Source organism: Taudactylus pleione, unplaced genomic scaffold, assembly GCF_031769625.1.
Source record: "Taudactylus pleione unplaced genomic scaffold, aTauple2 ptg000100l, whole genome shotgun sequence".
NCBI classification, from domain to species: Eukaryota; Metazoa; Chordata; class Amphibia; order Anura; family Myobatrachidae; genus Taudactylus; species Taudactylus pleione.
Window position 1 is genome coordinate 6,517,705 of NW_028284502.1, and position 23,759 is coordinate 6,541,463.

Consider the following 23,759-nt stretch of genomic DNA (forward strand, 5'->3'; position numbering starts at 1 on the left):
GTTTTTCAATATTAAACAGGGGCTTTCATATGGTGCTGTGGCCTATTTGGTTAAAGTGCCTGTCTTGTAAACAGGAGATCCTGAGTTCAAATCTCAGCAGTACCTTTTATTTGCTTGTCATATCTTAGCATGTAGTGTATTGTTGATGCTCAAGAAATAAGACATGTGATTCCTTGAGCAACTTTCACCCCAGTTCACTTGGTCAGCAATACAGTTCATTTCTAGATGCAGTCCATATTAGAAGACAACAAAACATGTTCCTGTTTTGATATAAGCCATATAGTTGAATTAAATGTATGCTGTTAGACATGAGAGTTTTCTAGAAAATACTTTGCATTCTGTTTAAACAACCTCCAGAATAATAATGGAGTTTAGTAAAAGGAGAAGTCCAAAGGAAGTGTGAAAATATCTAAAGCAAAGTATGTTTACCAAGATAATTTGGGAAAGAGTAATTTTAGTCCTAGAGGCTAGGAGAATTATTTAAAAATGAATCAATATTTAGTTCCATAACATTTGCAAACTTCTGTTAGGAAAGTATTTCCAGAAAAAAAAGCTTCAAGTCTCTTGAACAAGCTTCAAGAAAAAAAGCTAACATTAGATCTATATTTAGAAGATAGAGATCTTCATTTGAATTACAAATTTATTTTTTTTCTGTTTGTGTATCATAAAAAAGCAAACATTAATCCATTGTAGGATGCTTTTAAAGAGAGTGCTATAATAACTGCTAGAAAAAATTAATATAAGAGAGTGACTTTGCCAAACCATTTTAAGAAAAACAGTCCTATAATTTTAAATGAATGTAGAGAAGAAAACATATACTGTATTTTTTTTCTTAATTTTTACCTTTTAAAAAATCGATTAAGCATCGGCCTTTTTAAGGATCTCAAAAAATGTTACCATAAAACATACATGAGAAATATAATTTTTCATTATATGACACTTTGGAGCAGGTGGTGCTGTGGCTTAGCTGGTTAACACGCCTGTCTAGTAAACTGGAGATCCTGCAATTGAATCTTGGCACTGACTTTTGTTTGGTTAATTTTCATCACCTTATTATGTAGTTTGTTGTTGATTCATGACAATATGAGATGTGAAAACTTTAGCAGTCTTCTTTCTGGCTTACTTGGTGGACAATGTTCTATGTTTCTAGATAAAGTCTACATCTGACAAACACAAAATAATGCAATATTTCCTTTCTTGAATATAAGCTATATTTTAGCATTAAAATGATGCTAAGGTAAACATCAGATATTTCCTTAAAATAGCATGTAAAAAACATTCTTTCCATGTGGTGCTGTGGCTTAGTTGGTTAAAGCGCCTCAGCAGTGCCTTTGTTTGATTCATTTTCATCTACTAAGTGTGTAGTTTGTTGTTGATTCATTACAATATGAGACGTGACTACTGTAGTAGCTTTCACCCAGGCTTACTTGATGAACAATGTACTACATTTCTAGAAAAAGTCCATATCAGAAAAACACAAAATAATGCTATATTCCCATTCTTGAGTATAAGCTATTTTTTTTTTAAATAAACTGATGCTAAGGTAAACATCTGAAATTTCCAGAAAATAGCATTTATTATGCTTGAGCAAGCTCCATGATTAATATTGTGTGCAATCAAATGAGAATCATGCAGGGAATTTTATAAAATGTCAGTTACAAGTACATTTTCTAAGATAAATAGAGAGAAAGTAATTTTTATCATAACAGCTGCGAGAACAATTGAAAATTAAACAATGTTTAGTTCCATAACATCCAAAATTGTGTTAACAAAGTGTTTCCAAAACTGCTTTGCTTTTCTTGTAAAAGCTTAAAGATAAAATGCTAAAAACTATTCTATCTTTTTAAGATACATTTTAATTTTACTTCATGTTTTAACTATGTGAGCATCAGAAAATACTGGCACTAATTCTCATGTAGGATTCCATTAAAGAGAAATCCATAATAACTGCTACAAAATAGTATACTAGAAAGTCACTTGGCAATACATTGTAAGAAATAAGGGCCTGTATTTCACAAAAGAAAGGAGAGAATAAAAACATATTTATTTAGTCACTTATTCATTCAAAATTACCAACCGTTTTAAACTTTGATAAAATACATGTCTCAAAAAGCATTTCAAATATTTTTACCAAAAATTATACTTTCCATATATTGTTTTTCAATATTAAACAGGGGCTTTTATATGGTGCTGTGGCCTAGTTGGTTAAAGTTCCTGTCTCATAAACAGGAGATCCTGAGTTCAAATCTCAGCAGTACCTTTTATTTGCTTGTCATATCTTAGCATGTAGTGTATTGTTGATGCTCAAGAAATAAGACATGTGATTCCTTGAGCAACTTTCACCCCAGTTCACTTGGTCAGCAATACAGTTCATTTCTAGATGCAGTCCATATTAGAAGACAACAAAACATGTTCCTGTTTTGATATAAGCCATATAGTCGAATTAAATGTATGCTGTTAGACATGAGAGTTTTCTAGAAAATACTTTGCATTCTGTTTAAGCAACCTCCAGAATAATAATGGAGTTTAGTAAAAGGAGAAGTCCATAGGAAGTGTGAAAATATCTAAAGCAAAGTATGTTTACCAAGATAATTTGGGAGAGTCATTTTAGTCCTAGAGGCTAGGAGAATTATTTAAAAATGAATCAATATTTAGTTCCATAACATTTGCAAACTTCTGTTAGGAATGTATTTCCAGAAAAAAAAGCTTCAAGTCTGTTGAACAAGCTTCAAGAAAAAAAACTAACATTAGATCTATATTTAGAAGATAGAGATCTTCATTTGAATTACAAGTTTATTTTTTCTGTTTGTGTATCATAAAAAAGCAAACATTAATCCATTGTAGGATGCTTTTAAAGAGAATGTTATAATAACTGCTACAAAAAATTAATATGAGAGTGACTTTGCCAAACCATTTTAAGAAAAACAGTCCTATAATTTTTAAATGAATGTAGAGAAGAAAACATATACTGTATTTTTTTTCTTTAGTTTTACCTTTTCAAGAATCGATTAAGCATCGGCCTTTTTAAGGATCTCAAAAAAAGTTACCATAAAAAATACATGAGATATACAATTTTTCATTATATGACACTTTGGGCAGGTGGTGCTGTGGCTTAGCCGGTTAACACACCTGTCTAGTAAACAGGAGATCCTGCATTCGAATCTTGGCAGTGACTTTTGTTTGGTTAATTTTCATCACCTTATTATGTAGTTTGTTGTTGATTCATGACAATATGAGATGTGAAAACTTTAGCAGCCTTCTTTCTAGCTTACTTGGTGGACAATGTTCTATGTTTCTAGATAAAGTCTATATCTGACAAACACAAAATAATGCAATATTTCCTTTCTTGAATATAAGCTATATTTTAGCATTAAAATGATGCTAAGGTAAACATCAGATATTTCCATAAAATAGCATGTAAAAATGCTTCTTTCCATGTGGTGCTGTGGCTTAGTTGGTTAAAGCGCCTGTCTAGTAAAAAGGAGATCCTGAGTTCAAATCTCAGCAGTTCCTTTGTTTGATTCATTTTCATCTACTAAGTATGTAGTTTGTTGTTCATTCATTACAATATGAGATGTGACAACTGTAGTAGCTTTCACCCAGGCTTACTTGATGAACAATATACTACATTTCTAGAAAAAGTCCATATCAGAAAAACACAAAATAATGCTATATTCCCATTCTTGAGTAAAAGCTATTTTTTTTAAAATAAACTGATGCTAAGGTAAACATCAGAAATTTCCAGAAAATAGCATTTATTATGCTTGAGCAAGCACCATGATTAATATTGTGTGCAATCAAAGGAGAATCATGCAGGGAATTTTATAAAATGTCAGTTACAAGTACATTTTCTAAGATAAATAGAGAGAAAGTAATTTTTATCATAACAGCTGGGAGAACAATTGAAAATTAAACAATATTTAGTTCCATAACATCCAAAATTGTGTTAACAAAGTGTTTCCAAAACTGCTTTGCTTTTCTTGTAAAAGCTTAAAGATAAAATGCTAAAAACTGTTCTATCTTTTTAAGATACTTTTTAATTTTACTTCATGTTTTTACTATGTGAGCATCAGAAAATACTGGCACTAATTCTCATGTAGGATTCCATTAAAGAGAAATCCATAATAACTGCTGCAAAATAGTATAATAGAAAGTCACTTGGCAATACATTGTAAGAAATAAGGGCCTGTATTTCACAAAAGAAAGGAGAGAATAAAAACATATTTATTTAGTCACTTATTCATTCAAAATTACCAACCATTTTAAACTTTGATAAAATACATGTCTCAAAAAGCATTTCAAATATTTTTACCAAAAATTATACTTTACATATATTGTTTTTCAGTATTAAACAGGGGCTTTTATGTGGTGCTGTGGCCTAGTTGGTTAAAGTGCCTGTCTCATAAACAGGAGATCCTGAGTTCAAATCTCAGCAGTACCTTTTATTTGCTTGTCATATCTTAGCATGTAGTGTATTGTTGATGCTCAAGAAATAAGACATGTGATTCCTTGAGCAACTTTCACCCCAGTTCACTTGGTCAGCAATACAGTTCATTTCTAGATGCAGTCCATATTAGAAGACAACAAAACATGTTCCTGTTTTGATATAAGCCATATAGTTGAATTAAATGTATGCTGTTAGACATGAGAGTTTTCTAGAAAATACTTTGAATTCTGTTTAAACAACCTCCAGAATAATAATGGAGTTTAGTAAAAGGAGAAGTCCATAGGAAGTGTGAAAATATCTAAAGCAAAGTATGTTTACCAAGATAATTTGGGAGAGTCATTTTAGTCCTAGAGGCTAGGAGAATTATTTAAAAATGAATCAATATTTAGTTTCATAACATTTGCAAACTTCTGTTAGGAAAGTATTTCCAGAAAAAAAAGCTTCAAGTCTCTTGAACAAGCTTCAAGAAAAAAAGCTAACATTAGTTCTATATTTAGAAGATAGAGATCTTCATTTGAATTACAAGTTTATTTTTTATGTTTGTGTATCATAAAAAAGCAAACATTAATCCATTGTAGGATGCATTTAAAGAGAGTGCTATAATAACTGCTAGAAAAAATTAATATAAGAGAGTGACTTTGCCAAACCATTTTAAGAAAAACAGTCCTATAATTTTTAAATGAATGTAGAGAAGAAAACATATACTGTATTTTTTTTCTTAATTTTTACCTTTTAAAAAATCGATTAAGCATCGGCCTTTTTAAGGATCTCAAAAAATATTACCATAAAACATACATGAGAAATATAATTTTTCATTATATGACTCTTTGGAGAAGGTGGTGCTGTGGCTTAGCTGGTTAACACGCCTGTCTAGTAAACTGGATATCCTGCAATCGAATCTTGGCACTGACTTTTGTTTGGTTAATTTTCATCACCTTATTATGTAGTTTGTTGTTGATTCATGACAATATGAGATGTGAAAACTTTAGCAGTCTTCTTTCTGGCTTACTTGGTGGACAATGTTCTATGTTTCTAGATAAAGTCTACATCTGACAAACACAAAATAATGCAATATTTCCTTTCTTGAATATAAGCTATATTTTAGCATTGAAATGATGCTAAGGTAAACATCAGATATTTCCTTAAAATAGCATGTAAAAATGCATCTTTCCATGTGGTGCTGTGGCTTAGTTGGTTAAAGCGCCTGTCTAGTAAACAGGAGATCCTGAGTTCAAATCTCAGCAGTGCCTTTGTTTGATTCATTTTCATCTACTAAGTGTGTAGTTTGTTGTTGATTCATTACAATATGAGACGTGACAACTGTAGTAGCTTTCACCCAGGCATACTTGATGAACAATGTACTACTTTTCTAGAAAAAGTCCTTATCAGAAAAACACAAAATAATGCTATATTCCCATTCTTGAGTATATGCTATTTTTAAAAAAAAATAAACTGATGCTAAGGTAAACATCAGAAAATAGCATTTATTATGCTTGAGCAAGCTCCATGATTAATATCGTGTGCAGTCAAAGGAGAATCATGCAGGGAATTTTATAAAATGTCAGTTACAAGTACATTTTCTAAGATAAATAGAGAGAGAGTAATTTTTATCATAACAGCTGGGAGAACAATTGAAAATTAAACAATATTTAGTTCCATAACATCCAAAATTGTGTTAACAAAGTGTTTCCAAAACTGCTTTGCTTTTCTTGAAAAAGCTTAAAGATAAAATGCTAAAAATTGTTCTATCTTTTTAAGATACTTTTTAATTTTACTTCATGTTTTAACTATGTGAGCATCAGACAATACTGGCACTAATTCTCATGTAGGATTCCATTAAAGAGAAATCCATAATAACTGCTGCAAAATAGTATACTAGAAAGTCACTTGGCAATACATTGTAAGAAATAAGGGCCTGTATTTCACAAAAGAAAGGAGAGAATAAAAACATATTTATTTAGTCACTTATTCATTCAAAATTACCAACCGTTTCAAACTTTGATAAAATACATGTCTCAAAAAGCATTTCAAATATTTTTACCAAAAATTATACTTTACATATATTGTTTTTCAATATTAAACCGGGGCTTTTATATGGTGCAGTGGCCTAGTTGGTTAAAGTGCCTGTCTCATAAACAGGAGATCCTGAGTTCAAATCTCAGCAGTACCTTTTATTTGCTTGTCATATCTTAGCATGTAGTGTATTGTTGATGCTCAAGAAATAAGACATGTGATTCCTTGAGCAACTTTCACCCCAGTTCACTTGGTCAGCAATACAGTTCATTTCTAGATGCAGTCCATATTAGAAGACAACAAAACATGTTCCTGTTTTGATATAAGCCATATAGTTGAATTAAATGTATGCTGTTAGACATGAGAGTTTTCTAGAAAATACTTTGCATTCTGTTTAAACAACCTCCAGAATAATAATGGAGTTTAGTAAAAGGAGAAGTCCAAAGGAAGTGTGAAAATATCTAAAGCAAAGTATGTTTACCAAGATAATTTGGGAAAGAGTAATTTTAGTCCTAGAGGCTAGGAGAATTATTTAAAAATGAATCAATATTTAGTTCCATAACATTTGCAAACTTCTGTTAGGAAAGTATTTCCAGAAAAAAAAGCTTCAAGTCTCTTGAACAAGCTTCAAGAAAAAAAGCTAACATTAGATCTATATTTAGAAGATAGAGATCTTCATTTGAATTACAAATTTATTTTTTTTCTGTTTGTGTATCATAAAAAAGCAAACATTAATCCATTTAGGATGCTTTTAAAGAGAGTGCTATAATAACTGCTAGAAAAAATTAATATAAGAGAGTGACTTTGCCAAACCATTTTAAGAAAAACAGTCCTATAATTTTAAATGAATGTAGAGAAGAAAACATATACTGTATTTTTTTTCTTAATTTTTACCTTTTAAAAAATCGATTAAGCATCGGCCTTTTTAAGGATCTCAAAAAATGTTACCATAAAACATACATGAGAAATATAATTTTTCATTATATGACACTTTGGAGCAGGTGGTGCTGTGGCTTAGCTGGTTAACACGCCTGTCTAGTAAACTGGAGATCCTGCAATTGAATCTTGGCACTGACTTTTGTTTGGTTAATTTTCATCACCTTATTATGTAGTTTGTTGTTGATTCATGACAATATGAGATGTGAAAACTTTAGCAGTCTTCTTTCTGGCTTACTTGGTGGACAATGTTCTATGTTTCTAGATAAAGTCTACATCTGACAAACACAAAATAATGCAATCTTTCCTTTCTTGAATATAAGCTATATTTTAGCATTGAAATGATGCTAAGATAAACATCAGATATTTCCATAAAATAGCATGTAAAAAAGCTTCTTTTTATGTGGTGCTGTGGCTTAGTTGGTTAAAGCGCCTGTCTAGTAAAAAGGAGATCCTGAGTTCAAATCTCAGCAGTTCCTTTGTTTGATTCATTTTCATCTACTAAGTATGTAGTTTGTTGTTCATTCATTACAATATGAGATGTGACAACTGTAGTAGCTTTCACCCAGGCTTACTTGATGAACAATATACTACATTTCTAGAAAAAGTCCATATCAGAAAAACACAAAATAATGCTATATTCCCATTCTTGAGTAAAAGCTATTTTTTTTTTAAATAAACTGATGCTAAGGTAAACATCAGAAATTTCCAGAAAATAGCATTTATTATGCTTGAGCAAGCACCATGATTAATATTGTGTGCAATCAAAGGAGAATCATGCAGGGAATTTTATAAAATGTCAGTTACAAGTACATTTTCTAAGATAAATAGAGAGAAAGTAATTTTTATCATAACAGCTGGGAGAACAATTGAAAATTAAACAATATTTAGTTCCATAACATCCAAAATTGTGTTAACAAAGTGTTTCCAAAACTGCTTTGCTTTTCTTGTAAAAGCTTAAAGATAAAATGCTAAAAACTGTTCTATCTTTTTAAGATACTTTTTAATTTTACTTCATGTTTTTACTATGTGAGCATCAGAAAATACTGGCACTAATTCTCATGTAGGATTCCATTAAAGAGAAATCCATAATAACTGCTGCAAAATAGTATAATAGAAAGTCACTTGGCAATACATTGTAAGAAATAAGGGCCTGTATTTCACAAAAGAAAGGAGAGAATAAAAACATATTTATTTAGTCACTTATTCATTCAAAATTACCAACCATTTTAAACTTTGATAAAATACATGTCTCAAAAAGCATTTCAAATATTTTTACCAAAAATTATACTTTACATATATTGTTTTTCAGTATTAAACAGGGGCTTTATGTGGTGCTGTGGCCTAGTTGGTTAAAGTGCCTGTCTCATAAACAGGAGATCCTGAGTTCAAATCTCAGCAGTACCTTTTATTTGCTTGTCATATCTTAGCATGTAGTGTATTGTTGATGCTCAAGAAATAAGACATGTGATTCCTTGAGCAACTTTCACCCCAGTTCACTTGGTCAGCAATACAGTTCATTTCTAGATGCAGTCCATATTAGAAGACAACAAAACATGTTCCTGTTTTGATATAAGCCATATAGTTGAATTAAATGTATGCTGTTAGACATGAGAGTTTTCTAGAAAATACTTTGAATTCTGTTTAAACAACCTCCAGAATAATAATGGAGTTTAGTAAAAGGAGAAGTCCATAGGAAGTGTGAAAATATCTAAAGCAAAGTATGTTTACCAAGATAATTTGGGAGAGTCATTTTAGTCCTAGAGGCTAGGAGAATTATTTAAAAATGAATCAATATTTAGTTTCATAACATTTGCAAACTTCTGTTAGGAAAGTATTTCCAGAAAAAAAAGCTTCAAGTCTCTTGAACAAGCTTCAAGAAAAAAAGCTAACATTAGTTCTATATTTAGAAGATAGAGATCTTCATTTGAATTACAAGTTTATTTTTTATGTTTGTGTATCATAAAAAAGCAAACATTAATCCATTGTAGGATGCATTTAAAGAGAGTGCTATAATAACTGCTAGAAAAAATTAATATAAGAGAGTGACTTTGCCAAACCATTTTAAGAAAAACAGTCCTATAATTTTTAAATGAATGTAGAGAAGAAAACATATACTGTATTTTTTTTCTTAATTTTTACCTTTTAAAAAATCGATTAAGCATCGGCCTTTTTAAGGATCTCAAAAAATATTACCATAAAACATACATGAGAAATATAATTTTTCATTATATGACTCTTTGGAGAAGGTGGTGCTGTGGCTTAGCTGGTTAACACGCCTGTCTAGTAAACTGGATATCCTGCAATCGAATCTTGGCACTGACTTTTGTTTGGTTAATTTTCATCACCTTATTATGTAGTTTGTTGTTGATTCATGACAATATGAGATGTGAAAACTTTAGCAGTCTTCTTTCTGGCTTACTTGGTGGACAATGTTCTATGTTTCTAGATAAAGTCTACATCTGACAAACACAAAATAATGCAATATTTCCTTTCTTGAATATAAGCTATATTTTAGCATTGAAATGATGCTAAGGTAAACATCAGATATTTCCTTAAAATAGCATGTAAAAAAGCATCTTTCCATGTGGTGCTGTGGCTTAGTTGGTTAAAGCGCCTGTCTAGTAAACAGGAGATCCTGAGTTCAAATCTCAGCAGTGCCTTTGTTTGATTCATTTTCATCTACTAAGTGTGTAGTTTGTTGTTGATTCATTACAATATGAGACGTGACAACTGTAGTAGCTTTCACCCAGGCATACTTGATGAACAATGTACTACTTTTCTAGAAAAAGTCCTTATCAGAAAAACACAAAATAATGCTATATTCCCATTCTTGAGTATATGCTATTTTTAAAAAAAAATAAACTGATGCTAAGGTAAACATCAGAAAATAGCATTTATTATGCTTGAGCAAGCTCCATGATTAATATCGTGTGCAGTCAAAGGAGAATCATGCAGGGAATTTTATAAAATGTCAGTTACAAGTACATTTTCTAAGATAAATAGAGAGAGAGTAATTTTTATCATAACAGCTGGGAGAACAATTGAAAATTAAACAATATTTAGTTCCATAACATCCAAAATTGTGTTAACAAAGTGTTTCCAAAACTGCTTTGCTTTTCTTGAAAAAGCTTAAAGATAAAATGCTAAAAATTGTTCTATCTTTTTAAGATACTTTTTAATTTTACTTCATGTTTTAACTATGTGAGCATCAGACAATACTGGCACTAATTCTCATGTAGGATTCCATTAAAGAGAAATCCATAATAACTGCTGCAAAATAGTATACTAGAAAGTCACTTGGCAATACATTGTAAGAAATAAGGGCCTGTATTTCACAAAAGAAAGGAGAGAATAGAAACATATTTATTTAGTCACTTATTCATTCAAAATTACCAACCGTTTTAAACTTTGATAAAATACATGTCTCAAAAAGCATTTCAAATATTTTTACCAAAAATTATACTTTACATATATTGTTTTTCAATATTAAACCGGGGCTTTTATATGGTGCAGTGGCCTATTTGGTTAAAGTACCTGTCTCATAAACAGGAGATCCTGAGTTCAAATCTCAGCAGTACCTTTTATTTGCTTGTCATATCTTAGCATGTAGTGTATTGTTGATGCTCAAGAAATAAGACATGTGATTCCTTGAGCAACTTTCACCCCAGTTCACTTGGTCAGCAATACAGTTCATTTCTAGATGCAGTCCATATTAGAAGACAACAAAACATGTTCCTGTTTTGATATAAGCCATATAGTCGAATTAAATGTATGCTGTTAGACATGAGAGTTTTCTAGAAAATACTTTGAATTCTGTTTAAGCAACCTCCAGAATAATAATGGAGTTTAGTAAAAGGAGAAGTCCATAGGAAGTGTGAAAATATCTAAAGCAAAGTATGTTTACCAAGATAATTTGGGAGAGTCATTTTAGTCCTAGAGGCTAGGAGAATTATTTAAAAATGAATCAATATTTAGTTCCATAACATTTGCAAACTTCTGTTAGGAAAGTATTTCCAGAAAAAAAAGCTTCAAGTCTCTTGAACAAGCTTCAAGAAAATAAACTAACATTAGATCTATATTTAGAAGATAGAGATCTTCATTTGAATTACAAGTTTATTTTTTCTGTTTGTGTATCATAAAAAGCAAACATTAATCCATTGTAGGTTGCTTTTAAAGAGAATGCTATAATAACTGCTACAAAAAATTAATATAAGAGAGTGACTTTGCCAAACCATTTTAAGAAAAACAGTCCTATAATTTTAAATGAATGTAGAGAAGAAAACATATACTGTATTTTTTTTCTTTAGTTTTACCTGTTCAAGAATCGATTAAGCATCGGCCTTTTTAAGGATCTCAAAAAAAGTTACCATAAAACATACATGAGATATACAATTTTTCATTATATGACACTTTGGGCAGGTGGTGCTGTGGCTTAGCCGGTTAACACACCTGTCTAGTAAACAGGAGATCCTGCATTCGAATCTTGGCAGTGACTTTTGTTTGGTTAATTTTCATCACCTTTTTATGTAGTTTGTTGTTGATTCATGACAATATGAGATGTGAAAACTTTAGCAGCCTTCTTTCTAGCTTACTTGGTGGACAATGTTCTATGTTTCTAGATAAAGTCTATATCTGACAAACACAAAATAATGCAATATTTCCTTTCTTGAATATAAGCTATATTGTAGCATTAAAATGATGCTAAGGTAAACATCAGATATTTCCATAAAATAGCTTGTAATAAAGCTTCTTTCCATGTGGTGCTGTGGCTTAGTTGGTTAAAGCGCCTCAGCAATGCCTTTGTTTGATTCATTTTCATCTACTAAGTGTGTAGTTTGTTGTTGATTCATTACAATATGAGACGTGACTACTGTAGTAGTTTTCACCCAGGCTTACTTGATGAACAATGTACTACATTTCTAGAAAAAGTCCATATCAGAAAAACACAAAATAATGCTATATTCCCATTCTTGAGTATAAGCTATTTTTAAAAAAAATAAACTGATACTAAGGTAAACATCAGAAATTTCCTGAAAATAGCATTTATTATGCTTGAGCAAGCACCATGATTAATATTGTGTGCAATCAAAGGAGAATCATGCAGGGAATTTTATAAAATGTCAGTTACAAGTACATTTTCTAAGATAAATAGAGAGAAAGTAATTTTTATCATAACAGCTGGGAGAACAATTGAAAATTAAACAATATTTAGTTCCATAACATCCAAAATTGTGTTAACAAAGTGTTTCCAAAACTGCTTTGCTTTTCTTGTAAAAGCTTAAAGATAAAATGCTAAAAACTGTTCTATCTTTTTAAGATACATTTTAATTTTACTTCATGTTTTAACTATGTGAGCATCAGAAAATACTGGCACTAATTCTCATGTAGGATTCCATTAAAGAGAAATCCATAATAACTGCTACAAAATAGTATACTAGAAAGTCACTTGGCAATACATTGTAAGAAATAAGGGCCTGTATTTCACAAAAGAAAGGAGAGAATAAAAACATATTTATTTAGTCACTTTTTCATTCAAAATTACCAACCGTTTTAAACTTTGATAAAATACATGTCTCAAAAAGCATTTCAAATATTTTTACCAAAAATGATACTTTACATATATTGTTTTTCAATATTAAACAGGGGCTTTTATATGGTGCTCTGGCCTAGTTGGTTAAAGTGCCTGTCTCATAAACAGGAGATCCGGAGTTCAAATCTCAGCAGTACCTTTTATTTGCTTGTCATATCTTAGCATGTAGTGTATTGTTGATACTCAAGAAATAAGACATGTGATTCCTTGAGCAACTTTCACCCCAGTTCACTTGGTCAGCAATACAGTTCATTTCTAGATGCAGTCCATATTAGAAGACAACAAAACATGTTCCTGTTTTGATATAAGCCATATAGTTGAATTAAATGTATGCTGTTAGACATGAGAGTTTTCTAGAAAATACTTTGCATTCTGTTTAAGCAACCTCCAGAATAATAATGGAGTTTAGAAAAAGGAGAAGTCCATAGGAAGTGTGAAAATATCTAAAGCAAAGTATGTTTACCAAGATAATTTGGGAGAGTCATTTTAGTCCTAGAGGCTAGGAGAATTATTTAAAAATTAATCAATATTTAGTTCCATAACATTTGCAAACTTCTGTAAGGAAAGTATTTCCAGAAAAAAAAGCTTCAAGTCTCTTGAACAAGCTTCAAGAAAAAAAACTAACATTAGATCTATATTTAGAAGATAGAGATCTTCATTTGAATTACAAGTTTATTTTTTCTGTTTGTGTATCATAAAAAAGCAAACATTAATCCATTGTAGGATGCTTTTAAAGAGAATGCTATAATAACTGCTAGAAAAAATTAATATAAGAGAGTGACTTTGCCCAACCATTTTAAGAAAAACAATCCTATAATTTTTAAATGAATGTAGAGAAGAAAACATATACTGTATTTTTTTTCTTTAGTTTTACCTTTTCAAGAATCGATTAACCATCGGCCTTTTTAAGCATCTCAAAAAAAGTTACCATAAAACATACATGAGATATATAAGTTTTCATTATATGACACTTTGGAGCAGGCGGTGCTGTGGCTTAGTCGGTTAACACACCTGTCTAGTAAACAGGAGATCCTGCATTCGAATCTTGGCAGTGACTTTTGTTTGGTTAATTTTCATCACCTTATTATGTAATTTGTTGTTCATTCATGACAATATGAGATGTGAAAACTTTAGCAGCCTTCTTTCTAGCTTACTTGGTGGACAATGTTCTATGTTCCAAGATAAAGTCTATATCTGACAAACACAAAATAATGCAATATTTCCTTTCATGACTATAAGCTATATTTTAGCATTAAAATGATGCTAAGGTAAACATCAGATATTTCCATAAAATAGCATGTAAAAATGCTTCTTTCCATGTGGTGCTGTGGCTTAGTTGGTTAAAGCGCCTGTCTAGTAAACAGGAGATCCTGAGTTCAAATCTCAGCAGTGCCTTTTTTGATTCATTTTCATCTAGTAAGTATGTAGTTTGTTGTTGATTCAAAACAATATGAAACGTTACAACTGCAGTAGCTTTCACCCAGGCTTACTTGGTGAACAATGTACTACATTTCTAGAAAAAGTCCATATCAGAAAAACACAAAATAATGCTATATTCCCATTCTTGAGTATAAGCTATTTTTTTTTTAAATAAACTGATGCTAAGGTAAACATCAGAAATTTCCAGAAAATAGCATTTATTATGCTTGAGCAAGCTCCATGATTAATATCGTGTGCAGTCAAAGGAGAATCATGCAGGGAATTTTATAAAATGTCAGTTACAAGAACATTTTCTAAGATAAATAGAGAAAGAGTAATTTTTAACATAACAGCTTGGAGAACAATTGAAAATGAAACAATATTTAGTATCATAACATCCAAAATTGTGTTAACAAAGTGTCTCCAAAACTGCTTTGCTTTTCTTGAAAAAGCTTAAAGATAAAATGCTAAAAATTGTTCTATCTTTTTAAGATACTTTTTAATTTTACTTCATGTTGTTACTATGTGAGCATCAGAAAATACTGGCACTAATTCTCATGTAGGATTCCATTAAAGAGAAATCCATAATAACTTCTGCAAAATAGTATACTAGAAAGTCACTTGGCAATACATTGTAAGAAATAAGGGAATTGCATTTCACAAAAGAAAGGAGAGAATAAAAACATATTTATTTAGTCACTTATTCATTCAAAATTACCAACCATTTTAAACTTTGAAAAAATACATGTCTCAAAAAGCATTTCAAATATTTTTCCATTGTAGGATGCTTTTAAAGAGAATGCTATAATAACTGCGACAAAAAATAATATAAGAGAGTGACTTTGGCAAACCATTTTAAGAAAAACAGTCCTATAATTTTTAAATGAATGTAGAGAAGAAAACTTATACTGTATTTTTTTTCTTTATTTTTACCTTTTAAAGAATCGATTAAGCATCGGTCTTTTTAATGATCTCAAAAAATTTGACCATAAAACATACATGAGATATATAATTTTTCATTATAAGACACTTTGGAGCAGGTGGTGCTGTGGCTTAGTTGATTAAAGTGCCTGTCTAGTAAACAGGAGATCCTGAGTTCAAATGTCAGCAGTGCCTTTGATTGATTCATTTTCATCTACTAAGTATGTAGTTTGTTGTTGATTCATTACAATATGAGACGTGACAACTGTAGTGGCTTTCACCCAGGCTTACTTGATGAACAATGTACTACATTTCTAGAAAAAGTCCATATCAGAAAAACACAAAATAATGCTATATTCCCATTCTTGAGTATAAGCTATTTTTATAAAAATAAACTGATGCTAAGGTAAACATCAGAAATTTCCAGAAAATAGCATTTATTATGCTTGAGCAATCTCCATGATGAATATGGTGTGCAGTCAAAGGAGAATAACGCAGGGAATTTTATAAAATGTCAGTTACAAGTACATTTTCTAAGATAAATAGAGAAAGAGTAATTTTTAACATAACAGCTGGGAGAACAATAGAAAATAAAATAATATTTAGTTCCATAACATCCAAAATTGTGTTAACAAAGTGTTTCCAAAACTGCTTTGCTTTTCTTGAAAAAGCTTAAAGATAAAATGCTAAAACTTGTTCTATCTTTTTAAGATACTTTTTAATTTTACTTCATGTTTTTACTATATGAGCATCAGAAAATACTGGCACTAATTCTCATGTAGAATTCCATTAAAGAGAAATCCATAATAACTGCTACAAAATAGTATACTAGAAAGTCACTTGGCAATACATTGTAAGAAATAAGGGCCTGTATTTCACAAAAGAAAGGAGAGAATAAAAACATATTTATTTAGTCACTTATTCATTCAAAATTACCAACCGTTTTAAACTTTGATAAAATACATGTCTCAAAAAGCATTTCAAATATTTTTACCAAAAATTATACTTTACATATATTGTTTTTCAATATTAAACAGGGGCTTTTATATGGTGCTCTGGCCTAGTTGGTTAAAGTGCCTGTCTCATAAACAGGAGATCCTGAGTTCAAATCTCAGCAGTACCTTTTATTTGCTTGTCATATCTTAGCATGTAGTGTATTGTTGATGCTCAAGAAATAAGACATGTGATTCCTTGAGCAACTTTCACCCCAGTTCACTTGGTCAGCAATACAGTTCATTTCTAGATGCAGTCCATATTAGAAGACAACAAAACATGTTCCTGTTTTGATATAAGCCATATAGTCGAATTAAATGTATGCTGTTAGACATGAGAGTTTTCTAGAAAATACTTTGCATTCTGTTTAAGCAACCTCCAGAATAATAATGGAGTTTAGTAAAAGGAGAAGTCCATAGGAAGTGTGAAAATATCTAAAGCAAAGTATGTTTACCAAGATAATTTGGGAGAGTCATTTTAGTCCAAGAGGCTAGGAGAATTATTTAAAAATTAATCAATATTTAGTTCCATAACATTTGCAAACTTCTGTTAGGAAAGTATTTCCAGAAAAAAAAGCTTCAAGTCTCTTGAACAAGCTTCAAGAAAAAAAACTAACATTAGATCTATATTTAGAAGATAGAGATCTTCATTTGAATTACAAGTTTATTTTTTCTGTTTGTGTATCATAAAAAAGCAAACATTAATCCATTGTAGGTTGCTTTTAAAGAGAATGCTATAATAACTGCTACAAAAAATTAATATAAGAGAGTGACTTTGCCAAACCATTTTAAGAAAAACAGTCCTATAATTTTAAATGAATGTAGAGAAGAAAACATATGCTGTATTTTTTTTCTTTAGTTTTACCTTTTCAAAAATCGATTAAGCATCGGCCTTTTTAAGGATCTCAAAAAAAGTTACCATAAAACATACATGAGATATACAATTTTTCATTATATGACACTTTGGGCAGGTGGTGCTATGGCTTAGCCGGTTAACACACCTGTCTAGTAAACAGGAGATCCTGCATTCGAATCTTGGCAGTGACTTTTGTTTGGTTAATTTTCATCACCTTATTATGTAGTTTGTTGTTGATTCATGACAATATGAGATGTGAAAACTTTAGCAGCCTTCTTTCTAGCTTACTTGGTGGACAATGTTCTATGTTTCTAGATAAAGTCTATATCTGACAAACACAAAATAATGCAATATTTCCTTTCTTGAATATAAGCTATATTTTAGCATTAAAATGATGCTAAGGTAAACATCAGATATTTCCATAAAATAGCTTGTAATAAAGCTTCTTTCCATGTGGTGCTGTGGCTTAGTTGGTTAAAGCGCCTCAGCAATGCCTTTGTTTGATTCATTTTCATCTACTAAGTGTGTAGTTTGTTGTTGATTCATTACAATATGAGACGTGACTACTGTAGTAGCTTTCACCCAGGCTTACTTGATGAACAATGTACTACATTTCTAGAAAAAGTCCATATCAGAAAAACACAAAATAATGCTATATTCCCATTCTTGAGTATAAGCTATTTTTAAAAAAAATAAACTGATACTAAGGTAAACATCAGAAATTTCCAGAAAATAGCATTTATTATGCTTGAGCAAGCACCATGATTAATATTGTGTGCAATCAAAGGAGAATCATGCAGGGAATTTTATAAAATGTCAGTTACAAGTACATTTTCTAAGATAAATAGAGAGAAAGTAATTTTTATCATAACAGCTTGGAGAATAATTGAAAATTAAACAATATTTAGTTCCATAACATCCAAAATTGTGTTAACAAAGTGTTTCCAAAACTGCTTTGCTTTTCTTGTAAAAGCTTAAAGATAAAATGCTAAAAACTGTTCTATCTTTTTAAGATACATTTTAATTTTACTTCATGTTTTAACTATGTGAGCATCAGAAAATACTGGCATTAATTCTCATGTAGGATTCCATTAAAGAGAAATCCATAATAACTGCTACAAAATAGTATACTAGAAAGTCACTTGGCAATACATTGTAAGAAATAAGGGCCTGTATTTCACAAAAGAAAGGAGAGAATAAAAACATATTAATTTAGTCACTTATTCATTCAAAATTACCAACCGTTTTAAACTTTGATAAAATACATGTCTCAAAAAGCATTTCAAATATTTTTACCAAAAATTAAACTTTACATATATTGTTTTTCAATATTAAACAGGGGTTTTTATATGGTGCTCTGGCCTAGTTGGTTAAAGTGCCTGTCTCATAAACAGGAGATCCTGAGTTCAAATCTCAGCAGTACCTTTTATTTGCTTGTCATATCTTAGCATGTAGTGTATTGTTGATGCTCAAGAAATAAGACATGTGATTCCTTGAGCAACTTTCACCCCAGTTCACTTGGTCAGCAATACAGTTCATTTCTAGATGCAGTCCATATTAGAAGACAACAAAACATGTTCCTGTTTTGATATAAGCCATATAGTTGAATTAAATGTATGCTGTTAGACATGAGAGTTTTCTAGAAAATACTTTGCATTTTGTTTAAACAACCTCCAGAATAATAATGGAGTTTAGTCAAAGGAGAAGTCCATAGGAAGTGTGAAAATATCTAAAGCAAAGTATGTTTACCAAGATAATTTGGGAGAGTCATTTTAGTCCTAGAGGCTAGGAGAATTATTTAAAAATTAATCAATATTTAGTTCCATAACATTTGCAAACTTCTGTTAGGAAAGTATTTCCAGAAAAAAAAGCTTCAAGTCTCTTGAACAAGCTTCAAGAAAAAAAACTAACATTAGATCTATATTTAGAAGATAGAGATCTTCATTTGAATTACAAGTTTATTTTTTCTGTTTGTGTACCATAAAAAAGCAAACATTAATCCATTGTAGGTTGCTTTTAAAGAGAATGCTATAATAACTGCTAGAAAAAATTTATATAAGAGAGTGACTTTGCCCAACCATTTTAAGAAAAACAGTCCTATAATTTTTAAATGAATGTAGAGAAGAAAACATATACTGTATTTTTTTCTTTATTTTTACCTTTTAAAGAATCGATTAAGCATCGGTCTTTTTAAGGATCTCAAAAAATTTGACCATAAAACATACATGAGATATATAATTTTTCATTATAAGACACTTTGGAGCAGATGGTGCTGTGGCTTAGCTGGTTAAAGCGCCTGTCTAGTAAACAGGAGATCCTGCATTTGAATCTTGGCAGTGCCTTTTGTTTGGTTAATTTTCATCACCTTTTTATGTAGTTTGTTGTTGATTATTGACAATATGAGATGTGAAAACTTTAGCAGTCTTCTTTCTGGCTTACTTGGTGGACAATGTTCTATGTTTCTAGATAAAGTCTACATCTGACAAACACAAAAAAATGCAATATTTCCTTTCTTGAATATAAGCTATATTTTACCATTAAAATCATGCTAAGGTAAACATCAGATATTTCCATAAAATAGCATGTAAAAAAGCTTCTTTTCATTTGGTGCTGTGGCTTAGTTGGTTAAAGCGCCTGTCTAGTAAACAGGAGATCCTGAGTTCGAATCTCAGCAGTGCCTTTTTTGATTCATTTTCATCTAGTAAGTATGTAGTTTGTTGTTGATTCAAAACAATATGAAACGTTACAACTGCATTAGCTTTCACCCAGGCTTACTTGATGAACAATGTACTACATTTCTAGAAAAAGTCCATATCAGAAAAACACAAAATAATGCTATATTCCCATTCTTGAGTATAAGCTATTTTTTTTTTAAATAAACTGATGCTAAGGTAAACATCAGAAATTTCCAGAAAATAGCATTTATTATGCTTGAGCAAGCTCCATGATTAATATCGTGTGCAGTCAAACGAGAATCATGCAGAGAATTTTGTAAAATGTCAGTTACAAGTACATTTTCTAAGATAAATAGAGAAAGAGTAATTTTTATCATAACAGCTGGGAGAACAATTGAAAATGAAACAATATTTAGTTTCATAACATCCAAAATTGTGTTAACAAAGTGTCTCCAAAACTGCTTTGCTTTTCTTGAAAAAGCTTAAAGATAAAATGCTAAAAATTGTTCTATCTTTTTAAGATACTTTTTAATTTTACTTCATGTTGTTACTATGTGAGCATCACAAAATACTGGCACTAATTCTCATGTAGGATTCCATTAAAGAGAAATCCATAATAACTTCTGCAAAATAGTATACTAGAAAGTCACTTGGCAATACATTGTAATAAATAAGGGAATTGCATTTCACAAAAGAAAGGAGAGAGTAAAAACATATTTATTTAGTCACTTATTCATTCAAAATTACCAACCATTTTAAACTTTGAAAAAATACATGTCTCAAAAAGCATTTCAAATATTTTTCCATTGTAGGATGCTTTTAAAGAGAATGCTATAATAACTGCGACAAAAAATTAATATAAGAGAGTGACTTTGCCAAACCATTTTAAGAAAAACAGTCCTATAATTTTTAAATGAATGAAGAGAAGAAAACTTATACTGTATTTTTTTTCTTTATTTTTACCTTTTAAAGAATCGATTAAGCATCGGTCTTTTTAAGGATCTCAAAAATTTTTACCATAAAACATACATGAGATATATAACTTTTCATTATAAGACACTTTGGAGCAGGTGGTGCTGTGGCTTAGCTGGTTAAAGCGCCTGTCTAGTAAACAGGAGATCCAGCATTTGAATCTTGGCAGTGCCTTTTGTTTGGTTAATTTTCATCACCTTTTTATGTAGTTTGTTGTTGATTATTGACAATATGAGATGTGAAAACTTTAGCAGCCTTCTTTCGGACTTACTTGGTGGACAATGTTCTATGTTTCTAGATAAAGTCTATATCTGACAAACACAAAATAATGCAATATTTCCTTTCTTGAATATAAGCTATATTTTACCATTAAAATGATGCTAAGGTAAACATCAGATATTTCCAAAAAATAGCATGTAAAAAAACTTTTTCCATGTGGTGCTGTGGCTTAGTTGATTAAAGTGCCTGTCTAGTAAACAGGAGATCCTGAGTTCAAATGTCAGCAGTGCCTTTGATTGATTCATTTTCATCTACTAAGTATGTAGTTTGTTGTTGATTCATTACAATATGAGACGTGACAACTGTAGTAGCTTTCACCCAGGCTTACTTGATGAACAATGTACTACATTTCTAGAAAAAGTCCATATCAGAAAAACACAAAATAATTCTATTTTCCCATTCTTGAGTATAAGCTATTTTTATAAAAATAAACTGATGCTAAGGTAAACATCAGAAATTTCCAGAAAATAGCATTTATTATGCTTGAGCAATCTCCATGATGAATATGGTGTGCAGTCAAAGGAGAATAACGCAGGGAATTTTATAAAATGTCAGTTACAAGTACATTTTCTAAGATAAATAGAGAAAGAGTAATTTTTAACATAACAGCTGGGAGAACAATTGAAAATAAAATAATATTTAGTTCCATAACATCCAAAATTGTGTTAACAAAGTGTTTCCAAAACTGCTTTGCTTTTCTTGAAAAAGCTTAAAGATAAAATGCTAAAAATTGTTCTATCTTTTTAAGATACTTTTTAATTTTACTTCATGTTTTTACTATGTGAGCATCAGAAAATACTGGCACTAATTCTCATGTAGGATTCAATTAAAGAGAAATCCATAATAACTGCTAGAAAATAGTATACTAGAAAGTCACTTGGCAATACATTGTAAGAAATAAGGGCCTGTATTTCACAAAAGAAAGGAGAGAATAAAAACATATTTATTTAGTCACTTATTCATTCAAAATTACCAACCGTTTTAAACTTTGATAAAATACATGTCTCAAAAAGCATTTCAAATATTTTTACCAAAAATTATACTTTACATATATTGTTTTTCAATATTAAACAGGGGCTTTTATATGGTGCTGTGGCCTATTTGGTTAAAGTGCCTGTCTCATAAACAGGAGATCCTGAGTTCAAATCTCAGCAGTACCTTTTATTTGCTTGTCATATCTTAGCATGTAGTGTATTGTTGATGCTCAAGAAATAAGACATGTGATTCCTTGAGCAACTTTCACCCCAGTTCACTTGGTCAGCAATACAGTTCATTTCTAGATGCAGTCCATATTAGAAGACAACAAAACATGTTCCTGTTTTGATATAAGCCATATAGTCGAATTAAATGTATGCTGTTAGACATGAGAGTTTTCTAGAAAATACTTTGAATTCTGTTTAAGCAACCTCCAGAATAATAATGGAGTTTAGTAAAAGGAGAAGTCCATAGGAAGTGTGAAAATATCTAAAGCAAAGTATGTTTACCAAGATAATTTGGGAGAGTCATTTTAGTCCTAGAGGCTAGGAGAATTATTTAAAAATTAATCAATATTTAGTTCCATAACATTTGCAAACTTCTGTTAGGAAAGTATTTCCAGAAAAAAAAGCTTCAAGTCTCTTGAACAAGCTTCAAGAAAAAAAACTAACATTAGATCTATATTTAGAAGATAGAGATCTTCATTTGAATTACAAGTTTATTTTTTCTGTTTGTGTATCATAAAAAAGCAAACATTAATCCATTGTAGGTTGCTTTTAAAGAGAATGCTATAATAATTGCTACAAAAAATTCATATAAGAGAGTGACTTTGCCAAACCATTTTAAGAAAAACAGTCCTATAATTTTAAATGAATGTAGAGAAGAAAACATATACTGTATTTTTTTTCTTTAGTTTTACCTTTTCAAGAATCGATTAAGCATCGGCCTTTTTAAGGATCTCAAAAAAAGTTACCATAAAACATACATGAGATATACAATTTTTCATTATATGACACTTTGGGCAGGTGGTGCTGTGACTTAGCCGGTTAACACACCTGTCTAGTAAACAGGAGATCCTGCATTCGAATCTTGGCAGTGACTTTTGTTTGGTTAATTTTCATCACCTTATTATGTAGTTTGTTGTTGATTCATGACAATATGAGATGTGAAAACTTTAGCAGCCTTCTTTCTGGCTTACTTGGTGGACAATGTTCTATGTTTCTAGAGAAAGTCTATATCTGACAAACACAAAATAATGCAATATTTCCTTTCTTGAATAAAAGCTATATTTTAGCATTAAAATGATGCTAAGGTAAACATCAGATATTTCCATAAAATAGCATGTAATAAAGCTTCTTTCCATGTGGTGCTGTGGCTTAGTTGGTTAAAGCGCCTCAGCAATGCCTTTGTTTGATTCATTTTCATCTACTAAGTGTGTAGTTTGTTGTTGATTCATTACAATATGAGACGTGACTACTGTAGTAGCTTTCACCCAGGCTTACTTGATGAACAATGTACTACATTTCTAGAAAAAGTCCATATCAGAAAAACACAAAATAATGCTATATTCCCATTCTTGAGTATAAGCTATTTTTAAAAAAAATAAACTGATGCTAAGGTAAACATCAGAAATTTCCAGAAAATAGCATTTATTATGCTTGAGCAAGCACCATGATTAATA

The 23,759-nt window shown here is 30.5% G+C and overlaps 6 non-coding genes across 6 annotated transcripts; all 6 read left to right on the top strand.

Annotated features, from left to right (window-relative positions):
• Positions 1–3,439: 3,439 nt before the first annotated feature.
• Positions 3,440–3,513, top strand: TRNAT-AGU (transfer RNA threonine (anticodon AGU)). The gene has a single exon. It is a non-coding gene; the product is annotated as a tRNA-Thr (tRNA).
• Positions 3,514–5,623: 2,110 nt separating this feature from the next.
• TRNAT-AGU (transfer RNA threonine (anticodon AGU)) lies at positions 5,624–5,697 on the top strand. The gene has a single exon. It is a non-coding gene; the product is annotated as a tRNA-Thr (tRNA).
• A 2,104-nt stretch (positions 5,698–7,801) lies between these two features.
• Positions 7,802–7,875, top strand: TRNAT-AGU (transfer RNA threonine (anticodon AGU)). The gene has a single exon. It is a non-coding gene; the product is annotated as a tRNA-Thr (tRNA).
• A 2,110-nt stretch (positions 7,876–9,985) lies between these two features.
• Positions 9,986–10,059, top strand: TRNAT-AGU (transfer RNA threonine (anticodon AGU)). Its single transcript has one exon. It is a non-coding gene; the product is annotated as a tRNA-Thr (tRNA).
• A 4,251-nt stretch (positions 10,060–14,310) lies between these two features.
• TRNAT-AGU (transfer RNA threonine (anticodon AGU)) lies at positions 14,311–14,384 on the top strand. The gene has a single exon. It is a non-coding gene; the product is annotated as a tRNA-Thr (tRNA).
• A 5,399-nt stretch (positions 14,385–19,783) lies between these two features.
• On the top strand, positions 19,784–19,857 carry TRNAT-AGU (transfer RNA threonine (anticodon AGU)). The gene has a single exon. It is a non-coding gene; the product is annotated as a tRNA-Thr (tRNA).
• Positions 19,858–23,759: the final 3,902 nt, after the last annotated feature.